At 37.5% G+C, this 17,638-nt stretch overlaps 1 long non-coding RNA gene and 1 other non-coding gene across 2 annotated transcripts in view; one reads left to right on the forward strand and one right to left on the reverse strand.

The window, feature by feature from the left end:
• The window catches only part of LOC115622891, a 120,976-nt gene that overhangs the window by 16,497 nt on the left and 86,841 nt on the right, over positions 1-17,638 (forward strand). The window lies entirely within an intron of this gene.
• Trnai-uau lies at positions 8,791-8,878 on the reverse strand. Its single transcript is given in 2 exon segments — positions 8,791-8,826; positions 8,840-8,878. It is a non-coding gene; the product is annotated as a tRNA-Ile (tRNA).

Consider the following 17,638-nt stretch of genomic DNA (forward strand, 5'->3'; position numbering starts at 1 on the left):
AAGAATCTGATAATTACATAGAGGCTATCTTAAGTTACATACAGATCATTAATATTGAGGTAGAAGTGACCTGTTTCTTCAAGGCTTGCCCGTAATAAGAGAGTATTACTACACTTTTCATCACAATTATGTTTAATTGAATGTTAGCTGAGAAGTTGAATCGGTAGCCCCTAGGCATGGTTTTAAATGTAATATACAGAAGCAATTTGTCGCCAGTCAAGTGGCTCATTCATTTCTTTTAACCCATTGAACTCGACTAAGAGTCAACTTTTGCACACTAATTGCCACACAGGCGCCCATGGTGACCGAATGACCCACTGTCCAGTGCCAAAGCAAATAGCAAGCGAAGCAAAGGCAAGAGGCGGCGGTCCAGACAGCGATATGATCAAAGAGATCTCAAGTCCTGAGTCCACACATATGTTTGCCACACAACTACGAGTACAGCTATTAGCTAGATGCTAACACTAGATTGATGGGCACGGGTGGGCAGTGCGAGGTGGGATGTGTGGACTTCTGGGCGATGCAGCTGCGGCACATCAACGTCAACAACATCATCATAAACGGCAGCCGAGAGACCTACTTCCAGTGGCAGTGGCAGTTGCAGTTGCAGTTGCATTTGTGGTTGCAGCTGCCACCCGACTGGCGCACAGTCAGTCAATCATCAAACATCAATCAATGGCCCAGCTTTGTGTTTGTGTTGGAATCCACTCAATGACGATGTCAAGCTGGCCACCTAAAGCCGAATCGATGACGTCTCATCTGTGATCTTTCCGAGCATTCCATGAAGCACCTAGAGAGGGGTAACACAGATGTGGGACCTACATACTCGCATATACATACATACATACATACATAAGTATGTAAGTGATGAACTAGTTCATTCGAAATGATGTGTGTTTTTTGCACCAGTGACGTTCGCTTTGGTTAAGCTATGGTCAGATAGGCACTGAAATTTGTTTAATTTTTTAAAATTATTATTATTTCAGTTAAAACTTTTCAAAACTAATCCACCACTAGACTTTCTGGGTCAAATTTTTTCGATAATCGTTTTAAAGTTTTATTTTTAGTTTTATGGCATTCGCTACATTTTTCTTATGCTACCTTTCAAAAGAAGTCTGTTTAATAATAATTATAATTTCCTTAACTTGATATCTGTTCGATTTAATTGTAATATAAGTTTTTTGATTGTAATTGTAATTTGTAATTTGTTTGTACGTTTTTTGAAGAATAATCATTTCGTTTTCTTTGTAACTTAATAATGTGAGCCATCAACAACATTATTTATAAACATACAAATATTTAATAAGTCTATAATATGTATTGGAAATAGTTATAATGTTTAAAAGAATGAGTACAAACAAAAATACATAATATGGCAATGGAATATAAAAGAAAAAATATATATAAATATAAATATGTAAAAATAAATATATAATAGGGCTTTTAAGTAAAACTATTTAGAAACAGTGAACGCAGCTGAATCATCTCCTTATTTCAATATTTGTAAGGTTTTCTTCTTTTTGTTTTTTTTGAATATGAGCAAAATTGAAAGTTTACTTATAAAGGAGTGAACTTAAATAGGATCTAAATTAACTAAATTATGAAAGTTAAATACCACTGTTTGAAAAGATGAAATTCCCAGTCTATATTCTGCGCTATAACTAATGCTTATGAGAGGCGCATCTGAACTGTGTTAAAAAATTAATCAAATAGTCAAATACATTGTTAATACATAATAGATTGACTTCAATCCATCTCAACCTTATGTTTTAGACTGCAATTTACTAACGAATATATATCAATTAATTAATAGCAAAATTATTTAAGATTTTCAATTTTAATTTCACAAATAAATAATAATAATAGAGTTCCCCTACCTTCAACCAGATGAAGTATAGACAAACATTTTTCGGGATACAACATATAGGTATATATTTATGTAAGACACTATATACATATGTACTTTTTACAGCTGTGATTTGAAGTCACTTCCCTGCGCTGCTCAATAAAATATATATGCGTTTCCCATTGGCCCATATAACGAAATATCAAGAATACTTTAATAGTCTTTCTCATCCGTGTACACATATATGTATGTATGCATTTGTATAATCCGGAAATGTATATCCTCATAGCTGTTGCTAACTGCCTTTCCATGAAATGCAGCACTTCTCAATGAATTTACGCGCATTTCCCACTCAATCCACCACCTTCGGTGCATTCCACAACGGCTTCAATGAAATTTTCACAGAAGGCGTTTTTGTCAAACGTAACGTAGAAATTCTAATAAAGAACATCTGTGCAAACAGTGTTCCAAAATGCTGCGATCGTCCAATTGGCTTTTAACGTTCAATGTTCATAGTTGGGTCTTTGGATCGTTGGATCGTTGGATCGTGTGTGTAGGAATGCGCTTTTGATTTCCCACTCGTCGTCGCATTTTATACGCGGCCAGCCGGTCGAGCGGGCGGGCATTTTCTGTTCCCATTTCCACCGCAGGGGCACAGCTGCCTGCCAATTGACTGGACGGACGGATGGACTGACTGGCGTGCTAATGAAATCGAGCGCGTTTATTTGCTTATGACATTTGTCGGCAACAACAACAACAGCTAGACCCATACTATTGCTACACATACATACATATGTACATATGTATGTGTATGCATGTGTTCTTGACGTTAATTGAGGCTCGTCGTGTGGCTAAATTGACAAACTTGTCGCCGTCCAAGTCCGTCAAATCGACACGAAGATCGGAATCGAGATCGCAGCTCCATTTAAATTAGTTTAATGTCGCAAAGATCTATATCGCTTGGCAATATCAGCGGCTGCCATCGCCATCGCCATCGCTGCCAATATGCAAATTCCCTAATTGTTATTAACAATTGCCGTTGGGCCAAAGTTGAGCAATTAAAGCTACAAAAGCGAAACACAAACAAATCAACAGCCAAAGTAGTTGCGAGTCTGTTTTGTTTATTTGTTTTCGAAAATTCGTTTTTTTTTACTCTGGCAGCTCGGCAATTTGTCAGCTTTGATTTGTAAAAAAAAGTTTCATTGCTATACAATGGCAGTAAATACACTAGCTGATATAAGTATTGGGATAACAACTAATATCAAACAATCTGCACTCCGTTATAAGAAAAGTGAAAGTTAGCGTTGCTTCAATTTTTATTTAATTAAAAAATAAATGCAGATTACTTTTAAAATTCTTAAAAGTATTCAAAAAATTTGAAAAATGTACCTCATAATAATCTATAAAAAGTATATAAATTGTTGATACTGTTTGGAATAATAGATCCACTAGCCAAACAAAGAATGAATTTGAAATATTTTAACCATTGAACTTATTTAAGTGGCCAACAAAAATCAAACAATATTATTTATTTATTTTTGGTAAACTATAGTCGGATTTGTACTCGAATTTGTTTAATTTTTTAAAGTTTTTATTTTATGCAAAACTTTTTAAAACTGATCCACCACAATAGTCAGACTTTCTGGATTGCATTTTTTTGGTAACAGTTATAATTATTTTCCATTTTATAGTCTTATGGCGTTTGTTGCAGTCTTCTTCTCCTCCTTTATGTTGAATAATAAATATAATATTCTTAAAATTATGTCTGTTTAATGTAATTCTAATATCGATCGACATTGGAAGTATAGAAATATTCTTCATATAAATACATAAAACATAATCATTTCTTTTTCTTAATCTGAGGCGTCAACAATATCGTTAATAATTAAACTAATATTTTAATAAGCATATAGTAATAACTATTTATTTTACATTATTGTAACTTAGAATTAATCCTAAATTGCAATGCCAATTTATAGGCAGAGGAAATAAGAACTATACTTATTAACTAACGTGATTATTAATCACGCATTAAATAGTTGAAATACTTTTGCCAGCTAGTGTCAAATGTAGGTACATAGTTGTTGCAATTATTGTTGTTTTGCTTTTATTTTGGCGATTGAGTTTTCGTTTTCGTATTAGCGTTGGATTATGTCATGCAATTAACAATGGCACATTGTAGCCGATGTTGTTGTTGTTGTTGCTGCTGCTGCTGCTGCTACTGGCATTGCTGTTTCTGGTCGATACTGTTACTGTTACTGCCGTTGCTGTTGGCTTTGTTAGCGGCACGTTTTGCTCAACGTTGAAATGCTTGCATTTTGCATTGCAGCAAAGATCTGCCTGCATAACCCCTCTGCCCGCCCACCCTCTCTCCAACACTAACACACCTCATTCTTCTCTTGCGCTCTCTCTACCTCCCTCTCTCTCTCTCTCTCTCTCTCTCTGTATCTGCATCTCCCTCTCCGCATGTGCGCGGCTGCGTGCACTTTTTGAACTTTTGCGGTTTTGCTGTTGTTGTTGGTGTTGTTGCGCAGCGCCAGCTACCGTTGCACGGCCACGTAGTAGTCAACAGTTGCGCTGCTGCTGCTGCTGTCGATGTTGTTGCTGTTGTTGTTGTTGTTGCTGTAGCAGTGCATGTAATTAACGAACATTGACATGTCTAGTTATGCGTTCGACAACTGTGCAACAGCAAATTGACGTAAGCGCGTGCGTCACCAACAACAACAACAACAACAACAGCAGCAATAAGAGCAAGAGCAGCAATGCGATCGCTTAGCGTGACTTTGGCATTGGACCGACATCGGCACATAATTCAGTTCAACAATTGCAGCTTACACGTGTGCGTTTTTGCGCGCCATTGGGCGCTTTAATTGCGGGCTATGGCTATGGCTACGGCTATGTCAAGGCTGTTTAGGCAGGCGTGGCACGCAACAGAAAAGTAAATGAATTTATTTAAATGCTAGCAACACTAACCACAAGATGATCGCATTCACACCTATGTATGTATGTGTTCTGAGGCATAGTTAAATGAGTTAAATGAGTTGTTGCCAGTGCTTTTGATTTTTGACGCTTGAACAAATTTGAATATTCATCAAAAAAATGCAAATATTTGAGCTAAATTGAGCGATTTTCGAACTAAGTTTGATTTGTTCAGTTAAAAACTGCCTTCATTATTTTACGCAATGAAGAGCATTCATTCAACTCCAATTCGTTGGGGCAGTGTATGCAGCGTTGATTTACTTTCCTCTAAAACTTATGATTGCTGGGTATACGAGGTGTTCCAGAGTTTCAATAGCTTCTTGTTTCTTGCATTTCGTGAGTATGTCGTGTGGGCTAGCCCGATTCCTTCCTTCGCCAGAGTGATGTTTATAAAGCATTTTCTTTTCATTGTTATTGGACATAATAATAAAATGTTTCCCTTTTTACTTTCTGAGACATACAGTGATGGACAAAAATTAGAAACGAACAAATTTCTTCGCTTATTCGAATTAAGTAAGTGTTCAAAAATACGGATAAACACGAATAAATTGCGTTGAAAATAAATTAATTTAAAAATTATGGAACATTGACTTTCCCTCACTTGAGGCTAGAAGATAATCCACGGCAACTTTGGCAAATTGTTGCCTACAACTTTTCGCAATCTAAGCGTTCATACAGACAAACAAATGGACAGACAGTCGAACAGGGCTAGATCATAAGCACGCTTCGGTAGAGTTTATAAACGTTTCAGTCCCTTAAAGAAATGGTTCAAATTCATTATGTTCGTTCATGAATAAGCCAACACATGTGTGTTATGGTTTTAGATATATGTATATTGTTCACACCTTTCAACAAGCTGTCGATATCCCACCACCAGCACCACCAACAACAACAACAAAAAGAACTGAAAACACTTCACTTAAGATTCGGGTGCGCCTTCATTGTTGCCACCACTTGAACTGCTTTGCCCGCACATTGCAATTAGTGTTAAAAGACACAAACATGCCGCCACCAACACCGTCGCCTGTGCTGCCATGACGTTGACCAGAGCCAGGAAGAACTACTAATTGGCCTAATTCTCCATTCTTTCTTCTGGTTTTTTTTTTTTGGCCAACCAGCCAAGGCCCACGCAACAGCACGACGGACGCGCCTCATAAATAAACAAAAACAGAGGCAACAGCCGAGGAGGCGAGCGTCGCGCGAACATATCGGCAGGAACAAGAAGCAGAACAAGCCGCCAACATGGGTGTCAGACAAGCCAGCGAGCCAGCCAGCCAGCCAGCGAAGCAAACGTCAATATGCAGATGAGGCAGCGATCATGTTGCCTTAACGGCGCGCCAGTCCGTTCCGGTACGTGTGAGCTGATATGTTGGGTGGTCTGTTCCAAATCAATTGCTCCCCATCCATCCCCTTGCCCGCTCAATTGAAGCGGGGCAGAGCATAACGAAAACGACAGACCCCAAGAACGCCGCCGCCGCCGCCGCCGCCAACACCACCACCACTTTGCGGAAGAGGAAGGAGTCAACCATCGAAGCATCCGACTGACCATTTCGTTCAGTTATGCTGCTCTGCTGCTGACTGGCCCGGCACCGGCCCCGGCCCCGGCTGTGTTTATTTTGCATAAATGTTGCCCCAAATATTGCAGCTGTAAACACATAATGAACGCAGTAGGATCCCTCGATCGGTTCGTGATTATGCTGCTCTCCCTCCACCCCTCTTCCTCTCTCTCGCTCTCTCTCTCTCTCTCTCTCTCTCTCTCTGGCTCGATCTCATCATCAGCTTTAGCTTCAGCTGCCTTCGCCGTTTGCTGTGTAAATATTTGTTTAAAATTCCGCACGCCTACCAACAGCAAGCAGCCCTCCAGGCCAAGTGCCCACAACCCCCCATCCCCCATTCCCCACCTATATTCAGTGGCGATCCGTTCCGCAAATACCATGAAAGCGCGACCACCAAAGATTGTCGGCTGGACCCAACAGCAACTGCCTCGAAAGTACAGTGAATGTACAATATGGGGCATATACATAGTATTTGTAGTTTCATTTCAAGATCAGTTAAGACTAGGAAGAATGCGTTGTAATAATACTCGTAAGACATTTAAAATAGAATAGAATAGATTTTAATATCAATAATAAATTGCAATATCCATCAGTAATTGCTAGGAAAAACAAATTGAGAATTTTAACCAAATTGTTGGTTTTTCTATTATTAAGAAATAATTGATTTAAAACGAATCTTATATGGGAGTTCCTTTATTAACAGAGTTGCGAACTTATTCATTTTCTGATTTTTACTTCATATCGAATATAGACTTTAAGCTAAGTGCCATGGTCATCATCATCATCATCGACGTTGTCGCTGTCCCCCTCAACACCCGCCCACATCCTTCTCGACGACGCTTTTGTAAACAAATCAGCCGCCGGACTACAGCGACGAACTTTTTATTGGCATTGGGCATCGGGTATTGGGGCTCGTCGCAGCACTTTTGTTGCTTCGTTTTTATTGACTTCACTTCAAGCACTCCGTGCTGCACAAGCTTCATGGTCTCTCCATATACTCGACACTAACGCCCACATGTGCAACTCAGCCGTTGCCGACGGACGGCAGGGAGCAGACAGCAGACAGCAGTCGGCAGTCTTCCATCTTCAACACCTTCTTGCGGCCCCATCCCGGGCCTATATATGTACATACATATGTATGTACTCGTATGTATGTTCGTTCATATCGCATCTGTTTGGCGTCTCGAATTGTTGTTTAGATTTGGCCTCCGTTTTGGGTTCATAATTTCAATTGACTTTTGCGTATAAAATACTATTTATTTCCATATGCTGTGCTGCCGAAGCATCTCAAACGGATATGGTTTGATTAATTGTTGCCTTTTAGAATTCCAATGTTTATATTATAGCCAAGCCGCCATCTGATTATCATGTTTGGATAGAGCACTATAGAGTCCCATAGAGTTGAAGTACCACCGCCCCGTTCGCCTTCAGTAGCTGTTGTAGTTCTTGTTGTTGTTCTTTTTTTTAAACAAACTCTGCCACTCGATTTGTTTGGGTGGTATGTTCAATTTCAAGAAAGCTGTCGGCGCAGCACTGTGTTGATTTGTTGAAGGCGCATAAAGTTTTTGACAGATTTCTGAAATGTTTATAAGCGGCTGCGGGATTTATAAAATATGTTAACAGCATCTGAATACTAATAATATCATGTTGAATTATTCAAAAAGCTCAATAATCATACATCATGTGGGTTTTATGGCGAGGTGAATTCATCAATATAATGTTTACAGAGAAAAATTTCTAAAACTTTAATTGTTTATTGAAAATCATTTAAAAGAGACCTAAATATTTTAAAAGTTTTTTTTTGATAATTAAAATGTTACTTATCGATTAATTTCACTTGTTTCTTATTTACAGCAATTGTGATTTAAAATTACTAAGGTTTTTGTGCCCTATGTGAACATGCAATAAAAACAAAATCTTTATTGATGGCTATAATTTCCTTCAGAGTGAACTTATCTCAATGAAAATGTTGACTCTATTTTATGTGAATGGTAAATTCTTTATCATACCTTCCGAGATAATTATACTTTGTGAAGTCTGACACGAATATAATTTGATGAACTGGGGGGAGGCCAGGGGCTTAGGGAAGCTTGGATACAAAGTTTGGTTATTTTAGATCTTGTACTTCCTGGGATCCTGGGTTCATACAAACGGATGTCATACTATTCAATAATATGAAAGTTTTTTTTCGATTTCCCAATTCAAATACTATTAGATATTAATTTAAAAAGAATTAGAATAAATGATATGACAGAAATCAAATCAAGCAAAAAAACCAAAATAGGTAGCACTATTTTCTCGATTTCTTAATCAAAGTGATTAGAACCATGAGAAAACATGCAAATAAAATTAAAAATAAAAAATAAAATTGTTTGGTAAAAAAATTTGCGCAACACGCAAGTTGGTTGCTGCTCCAGGTGAGGCTCGAACTCACAACCTCGGCATCGCTCATACTGATTATAAGTACCGCGCGGCTAACCAATTGCGCCACTGGAGCTGTGGGACGAGCGCTGCCAAATGCACAACAAAAGCACAGGCGGCCACGAGTGTAGAACATTCGTTCAACTGAGCAACCGAGTGATGACTAGTGAGAGCGAGAACGAAGTGTTTGGCAAAGGCACTCGGATGAGTCGTTCTGCTCGACAGAGAGAGAGGAATGAGTGAGAGAAGGGGTGTCGCTGGTCAGTGTGGTTGCTTTGGCATGTTGTGTGTGTGTGTATGTGTGTGAGTGCAAGAGTACGCGCGCATGCCAAATACGATTTTGCTTTTAGGGGTTTGTATTGTGAGTGTGTGTGTGTGTTGTTGTTGTTGATAAGAATTAACATTTAAATTAAGCACATTAAATAAATACATGTACTTATAATGAATGCATGAAAGAAATAAAATGTCCCACTTGCTGAGTCATTCTATTTCAGATTATTAAACAATTCTGTGCGTCAATTCATTTGAATTATGTATGTATGTAAATAACAAATGTAATCGCATTTAAAAAATACAATTGAAAAGTAAAAACTGTTTAATATTAACCAATGAAAAGTGAAATTTGTTTAGTTGCAGTTTTACTTTCAATTATCGCGAGCACTAGCTAGTAGCTGCCGCTGTAGCTACCTCACTAAACAAACTACCATCAAACAAAACAGCCAGCGATCGATCCATTAAATAATGTAAATTTTATGCTTTTCACTTTCATTTGACGCTGACGATGCGAACAGGTGCAGTGATTACACAAAGACCGTAAAACCTGAGCCCTCGTAACTGCTGCTGCTAGCCATAACAGTTCGATTTCAAATGAATTGCAAAAACGGCGAAAAAAAAAAACACAAAACAACAAACGAAAAATTACCCCAGTACCGAGAAACCTCCAAGTCAGCCAGCCAGCCAGCCAGTCTGTCTGTCAATCTGTCCGTAAGTCAGGAAATGCAAATTGCGCTAATTACAGTGGGCACATAGCGTTACTTTAATCGCATCTATAACTGCATCGAATACACTACACACACTCACACACATGCGAGGGCAAGCTAAAGATTTCCCTGACAGGTTTGCATCTCAATGTCATGCCAGCCGAACTCTTCAATACTCCGTACCCACACTTTTCACCGCTACTGTCATTTAATGAAAATACACGTTATTGTACTAATCGATCTTATAAAAGCCATATTATATAGTGCAGCGATTTTGATGAAATTCAGATATTAATTAAGCAAAAGAGTGTTGGCCGGGATTGTTCCTATGACCGCTGTAAACCGATTTGCATGAAACTTTAGAAGCCCCATAAATTTTCTTAACATTTTCATAAACTAAAAAGTTATCCTATTAAGAGTCATTTTTGGATCACATCAATGGGAACTAGATTAAAAAATGAGGCGCGTATTAAATTAAAATTCTAAAATAGTACAAGTATGGAAATCTCTTGGCAGGTCGACCAGACATCCTTAGCATCCTCCTCACTGATGTGTTTATAATTTTTTTCATGGGTAGCAATATTGTTGTTTTCTAAGAATTCTAGGACACTTTAAAACATCCATGAATCAATTGCTTTTTGGAATCTTTTTTTTGGATTGGCGTTCTTGTTGAGCTTATCAGAGAAATTCGCGAGAAACGTTGCGCTGTTGTGCCACATTTCTATTGATGTGTATCCAATTAATATTTTAAAAGTTTAATATCGTGCTTTGAGTTTCTGCTTTGGTTGAAGATTAATTACTTCATTTGAAGTGTTATAAACATGAAACATATTTTAAGCAATCATTGCAAGTTTTCGAGCTCCTCTCGCACATACTTGTAGTACCACAGTATGAAAAGAGTCAGCAATGAACAATAAAGTACAACAAATAACGATAAAAAAAATCCCGCTAGCAACAGCAACAACAACAAATCCAGCGACACTCGGTGCCATGACAAATGACCATTGTATGACATTAATAATAATAATAATTTAATGTTGGAAAAATGATTTTGCAATGGAAAAACTAAGCGTAAGTCGTTGTCATGTCATGTCGTAATTAAAAAATTAAAAGCGACAACAACAATAACAGCCGGGTGGGCTGTAAATTATAATAAAAATCCTCATACACATGTACATACATAGCATATGTATGTACATATGTACATATGTATGTATGCAGTTGTATTTATTAACAATATAGCATGCAGTTTTCAATTATGTACAAATGGAGGCACTTTAAAGAAGTAACTGATGCTGAGTTGCAGAAATTGTGACGACGTCGATCTTACGTGTATTCGTTCTTATAAGTGCATGGCGGGACCAACTAATTACAATAACAATAACAACAACAACTTCTAACTGTAAAATAATCTTTGTAATAAAAAAGTAAACAAATAATAATAAATTCATGCAACAGATATACAAGTAAGATCAGAAAAATGACTGAAATCGAATTACATACCTACATACGTATGTACATCATGAATATACATACATATATATATATACATATATGTACATACATATATACGATTGGTCATATAGGATGGCAATAGAATCAGTTGGCTTCACATATCAGCGCAGGTTTCATCGATGGCGCCAATAAAATCAAACAGTGACAGTCAACAATGAAATTGGCACAAATTGCTTTGCTCTGAGCAAATGCGATTACAATACTCGTAAGTAACGCCAGTCTATTGAATCGAATCTAAGCATACATATGTACATATGTATGTATATGCAAATACATATGTAATTACTTAGGAACTTAGTTTGTGGCTCTGCTGTTAAAAGGGTGGACGTTTCAGTGAAGTATTTGAAACCAATTTAGAATATTTTTTAAAATTCCTCTACTTCCTCCAATGCAAAAGCCAACTTATATGAAACTACAAGTATAAGTAAAACATTGCGCTTATACTACTAGGTATTCACATGTTTGAGGGTAACACTATTGAAATATGTTCCATCCTGATAGAAGACGTATTTTATGAATGTCATAAAAGCTATCCAATAAGGATCACTTGCAATATACACTGTTATTTTATAGCCATATATAGTATACATACATACTTATACTATGTTATTAAAAAGCAAGAGCCCTAAAACTCGACTGAATATTTAGATAATTCTTAAAAACTATAATTGAAAAGCCTAAATTAAATAATTGACAACCTATATTTTGTGGTTATAAAGAACAGATATCAATATTTGTTGATTGTTTCGCTAATCTTTTTATGAACTACCCAAACAGATATGTTATTAGAAAGTATTTACTTTATCATACTTTATTATAAATCGTGAAATCTCTTCGCAAGATATCTATGTACATTAAAATAAGAAGCTATCATAAAAGGTTGATAAATAAGATTTAACGAGGCTACATTAATACTACTGCGTTATTTGGAAAATATGAGTAATGCTGGCGCCCACCCAAATAGCTTAGATTTTAAAAAGAAAAACATCATATAAGCTTACGAGTAAATTACACACAACATAGATAATTCGCTTGTAATGCTTGTTGTTTTAGGTTGTTGTTGTTGTTGTTGTTGACTGCCGTTCCGACTGCAGCTTATCAGCCTGCACTTGTAGCGCCAAGCAGGCCGCGCACTTGCACTTTCAGGCAAAGCTCAAGCTGATATTGCTAGGCATGGACTCAGATAGATCTGGGGAAAAAAGTGGAGCGCGCGTCGGGGCGACAAATAGACGCCAACGCCAGACGAGACCAGACCGGGCCAGGGCAGCCAGCTGTTGACGCCGGGCAACATTGACCAACACATAAGAGAGATAGTCGATGATATTGATGGGACAGTCGCAGACGATTGGCCATGCTGGACTCGCCTTCAGATTTATTATTGACTCAGCTGCATTTGCTGGTTGAACTTTGCAATGTTTGCGCCTTCCTACATACGACTTTTACCCACGGACGGAGTGCGTGAAATGTGGAAACTGGTGAGGGGGAGGGGGTGGGGGGAGAGGAGCCACTTGCGATGAATTGCCTGACAGCATCTCTGTCTTTTAACGTGTTTTTGTTATACTCTCTACCTGAAGAAATACTAAGTAGAGAGCCCTAAAGATGTATGTTACAGGAATATGTATGTTTGGAGTGACTAGACGAATTTGTTTGTCTGTATGAACAGCGATAACTTTTCAACCATATCAACTAAAGACACAAAACTTGTTGTGTAAACTTGTCTTATCCAAATGCATATCAACTTTATTTTATAGTTGCATTCTTTTACATTGCCCCAATAGTTCTCATGAAACTATTTTATTTATATTTTATACATATATCTTAACCAAATTTCAATAATGATACAAGTTTGTCGAAATCGTTGCACTTTATCAGCAAATATTTATAATGCCTCACTATAATCTGAAATTTCATCGAAATTGATGCACTATATCATAAAGCTCTCATAGAACGGATCTGCGAAGACATCCCTCTAAGTAACATAAACTTTTCGCTTATGAAATTATAGGTAAATCCTATAATTTTGGTAATGTAAAGCTACTATGTCGAAATAGTGCTCGTATTTAAAGCTATCATAAAAATTGTTGGTTCTACAAACTATATTTTAGTTGAAGGACTGCATGACTGTCTGTGCGAGGGGCGGTTAGAGGGTATTCAAGATTCGGCAACGACTTACACGCATGTGTAGCGCCCTCTCCCCCGCCCCAACATCAGTGCACTCTTCAAACAGGCACGTCTGTGGACAAACTGTGCGCACTTTGCATGATATTTGTTTCGTTTATTTGACTTTCTCATTAACTTTTGCTTACTCTTGCGGTCGCTTACTCAGTCCGTCTCAGCTTCTCTTTGAATACATATGTACAAATCACATACATACATACATATGAGTAAGTTAAGTATATTGTGTCTTTAGCTGAAAGTCCCATTCCCCCAAGATTTTCTGTGTGTGCCCACCTGATCAAACCTCAAGTCACATTTTTATTTTATTTCATTATTTTTTTTTTGCTGGCGGCCACTCAGTCCGGTCACCTGCTTGTGGGAATTTTTTGTTGATTTTGTGATTTGCCAAGTTTGCGTACAAACAGATAGACTGACAGACAGACAGACACCCATGGAGCCATTAAAACACCGAAAAAAAGAGAAACGACTTCTGATCACTGGTATACTTACAATTTTGAAAAACAATATTTTTTATTGACTTTTGCAATTTTTCTGTTTATACCAAATATGATAGAAGAATTCTTCCAATTATTAAAATAGTTCTAAAAATTACTTACTTATTATCAGATTTCCCCAAATATTACAATTTTGGACTAGAGTTTGTTTGGTATGTTCAAAAATCGATGTTGTGATCGATATTAACATTAATGTTTGGCCCAGCTCTGCTGCCATGTTGGGAGCTGATCACGACCACTCACCTGTAAGGTGCAAGTAGTATATCAATTTATTTTATTTTTGTTGCATTCGTCTGAGTTTTATGTGCCCATTTGCATGCCTCAGGCGCCAACATGCGTCCGATGTCGCTTTGCACGCATTTTTACCCCCAAAAGCGAACCAACGCCAGCCCAGGCCGGGCCAGCAGTTCTCGACATGGCAATGGCAATTAAAGTCTATTAGCAAGAATTTATAACCACCAACAACAAGAGAGCAAGAGCAAGAGTAACTAGTAGTACGACAGCAACAGCAACGACAACAACAACAGCAACCGCGTCGAATATGCAGCAGCAACTAGAGTTATAAATTACAAAATTTAGTCAAATTAGCGCAGCACTCGTGGGGCGGAGGGAGGGGCAGCGGCGGCGGAGACAGCGTTTCTGAAATGCAACTGCGTGTGCGGAGCGCATAAAGAAAAAAAAATGCGAACGAAAGCGGCGGACGAGTGCATTGCAGGTGTTTGAACTCAAATGTCAGCCAAACGTCGCCAAGGCGGGCTAAATAATTGGGCGACGGCGACGGCGACAGACGCGGACGGCGACGGCGAATTAAACATCAGAATTGCGAATTGCGAGCGGCGACATCGACGACTCTCGTCAGCGATCGGCCGCTCTGGCGCGTGCATGCGAAATGCAAAACAAACAGTTTTCGATACGCCGAACAGTGCGAACAGTACCAGACATACGTACTATACACTGAGAAAAGCAAGGACTTCTTTTTTTTAATAACTTTTATTCAAGGCAATCTCGTTTCTTTATTTTTTTTTAAATGACGGTGAAGTTGAGAAATGAAATAAAGTCAAGCAAGGTTTTTTTTCTAGACAGTGTTTAACATCGAAACAATGTATTGAAATTGATGTTCGAAGTATGTTGTAATGTTGTATTCGAAGTGTTAAGAACTTGCTTGATATTTCGATATTTTATGCATTCTTAATAGTTCCGACAACGTAACTTTAATTCTGACATACGTTTCATTCTCATTATAGACTAAGTGTTAATTATATTAGACTAATTATAGTTTTGCAATTCTATGAAGAGCTCCCAGTATTAACCGTTAGTTTAGGAACTATCGAAGCAAACCCATCGATACTATCGAAGAAGGCATCGCTTCATGGAGAGCGCAGTGCGAGCTATTTACAGCGAGCTATTTTAAGTGAAAAACTAATAGTTTAAAAGGTAAACTCAAGTTTTCAAAACAACCCGACTTTGTTTTTAAAATATTTCTTAAATATCTAAAAAAAGAAAAGACGCAAGTCTCTTCCATAAGGCATATACAAGTACTATATTATAACGAATGTATTTACTTTATTTTGGCATTGTTATTTCTACGATTCGTCTTCTTTTGCATCGACAGTTCTTATCCAACATCTTAATTCTAATCGATCAATTTATTGTAATCATACGATGTTTATCATTTACAAAAAAATGTATAATGCTTTTTATAAACATTGCAAAACAAAACAAGTTTTCAGTTTTATAAAATGGTTGCTACTTATAACTGATGATTAGTTGATTTTGGCACGTCTTTTTTCTCAGTGTACAAACATAGGTATGTATTAAAAATGTCTCAATAATTAAATGCGTTCGGGGGTAAAAGTGTGTCACACACACACACTAACAACAAGGCGCAGCGGGAAAGCTGCTACATTAACAGTAACAGTAAAAGCATTCAGTCATTCATTCATTTATGCAGTCAATCAGTTAGTCAGTCAGTCAGTCAGTCAGTCAGTCAGCCAGTCAAGGGGTGCAGCTGGGTGCCTCGATGCTATAGTGTTAGTGTAGGGCGTTGACATTTTCAGGGCGCAGTCGGAGTGATTGTCCATCCAATTCGTCAGCCAGCCTGTCCCCAGTCTCGGTCTCAGTGCCAGCTCCAATGCCAACCCCCCTGCGACACATGATTTGTTGAGCCCAAAACACAATTTTTATTAGAAAAGTGTTTGTGTGGCTCTGTGTAGTACAGTGTGTTTTCACTAACTGCTGATCCTTTGGTGATGGAAGCTTAAATTTATCAGCTCAACGCCAAAGACGGCTCACTCCAAGCAAATACTCGTAAAAATGGTTATACAAATTTATCTTAAATCTCCTCAATTGCTTGGAGGAGAGGCGCATTCCGTGTATGGAAATGCCTTCAAAAAATTTGATAACCTAAGCTCTTGAACTTTCCGAAATACAACTACAAATTGGCAAAATATTAAATGGAGGGGGGTCAGAGCAGATATCCTACACATAGTTATAAGATCTTTTAGTCAGGAATATGAATGATAGTTTTAACCCTTCTTCTTTAGGTTTGTTCTATCGTACTATTAAAATAATGCATAATACAACAATAAAGGTCATACTTTAATACCATCTAGCCTATCCAAATTTAATTTTATTTGACCTTTCTGTAAATTAAACGTTAAAGTTGAATGGTGAATTGAAAACCTTCTAGAAGTTCCTGGAAATTAAAAGAAAAAAGTTATCTCATCATTTGTGTTCTCAACAAGTTTTTCTTCTGATACACTTCATTATAATTTCAAAAATGGTTATTTTATATTGAAAACAATACTGAAATGCATGTAGGTCCTTAAAAGAAAATACCAAAGAATTTTCTTGCGACATTTTAATATAAGATCGTACAAGTTTCAGTTAAAGGATCATTATAATTACGCCTTTTTTGCGTTTACACTATTTTGTTATTACAAGATTTTTCCAATCATTTGAGCTGAACCCAAAAACTTTAATTTCTTGCGGAGTTTTCCATCTCAAGTAATTCAAAAATATCTCATTTTTGATCTTACAAACCAATTTTAACTTTTTGTATTCTAGTTTTATAACATTTGTTTTTCTCGTGTCTGAACATATTGTTTTGAAACGAATTAGACTCATATCATCTGCTCTGCAATGTTGGGTAAGGGGGCTGAGATGTGTTTTATTTCTGCTTGAAATTGAAATTTTCAATGATACTCAAAAAAAAAAAAACAAATAGAGTTGTCAAAAGTGGAAAAGAAAAGTCGTGTGGCATTCAAAAGTACATGTTTTGGCACCAAAAACCAATCGATATTGAAAATAAATTAATGGTCAAAACTATCTTCCATTTGGTACTCATATATTGGCAGCAAAATAGGTGGACTGTTAAAGATACAGTTCAGAATAAATCGAAAATTATGATACAAATAAAGTTTCACCATTTAAGTAGGCTCCACTGCATTCAATTTGATTTTCGTCAAGTTAATCAAAAACGGCGCGCAGTTGGCGCATGTGCACAGATCGGATTGGCATCGAAGCTATACTATAGGTATATGTAGGTATGGAGCTGGAGTTGGTGACAAATCTGCAAGCATGGTCGCGACGACGTCAGCAATGGCGATGGCGATGGCGACTGCGCCCATTGTCTTTATGCATCTGCATGTGGGCGTCGTTTTGCGGACC

This window comes from Scaptodrosophila lebanonensis, unplaced genomic scaffold (assembly GCF_003285725.1).
Source record: "Scaptodrosophila lebanonensis strain 11010-0011.00,11010-0021.00 unplaced genomic scaffold, SlebRS2 tig00000043-arrow-pilon, whole genome shotgun sequence".
Lineage (NCBI taxonomy): Eukaryota > Metazoa > Arthropoda > Insecta > Diptera > Drosophilidae > Scaptodrosophila > Scaptodrosophila lebanonensis.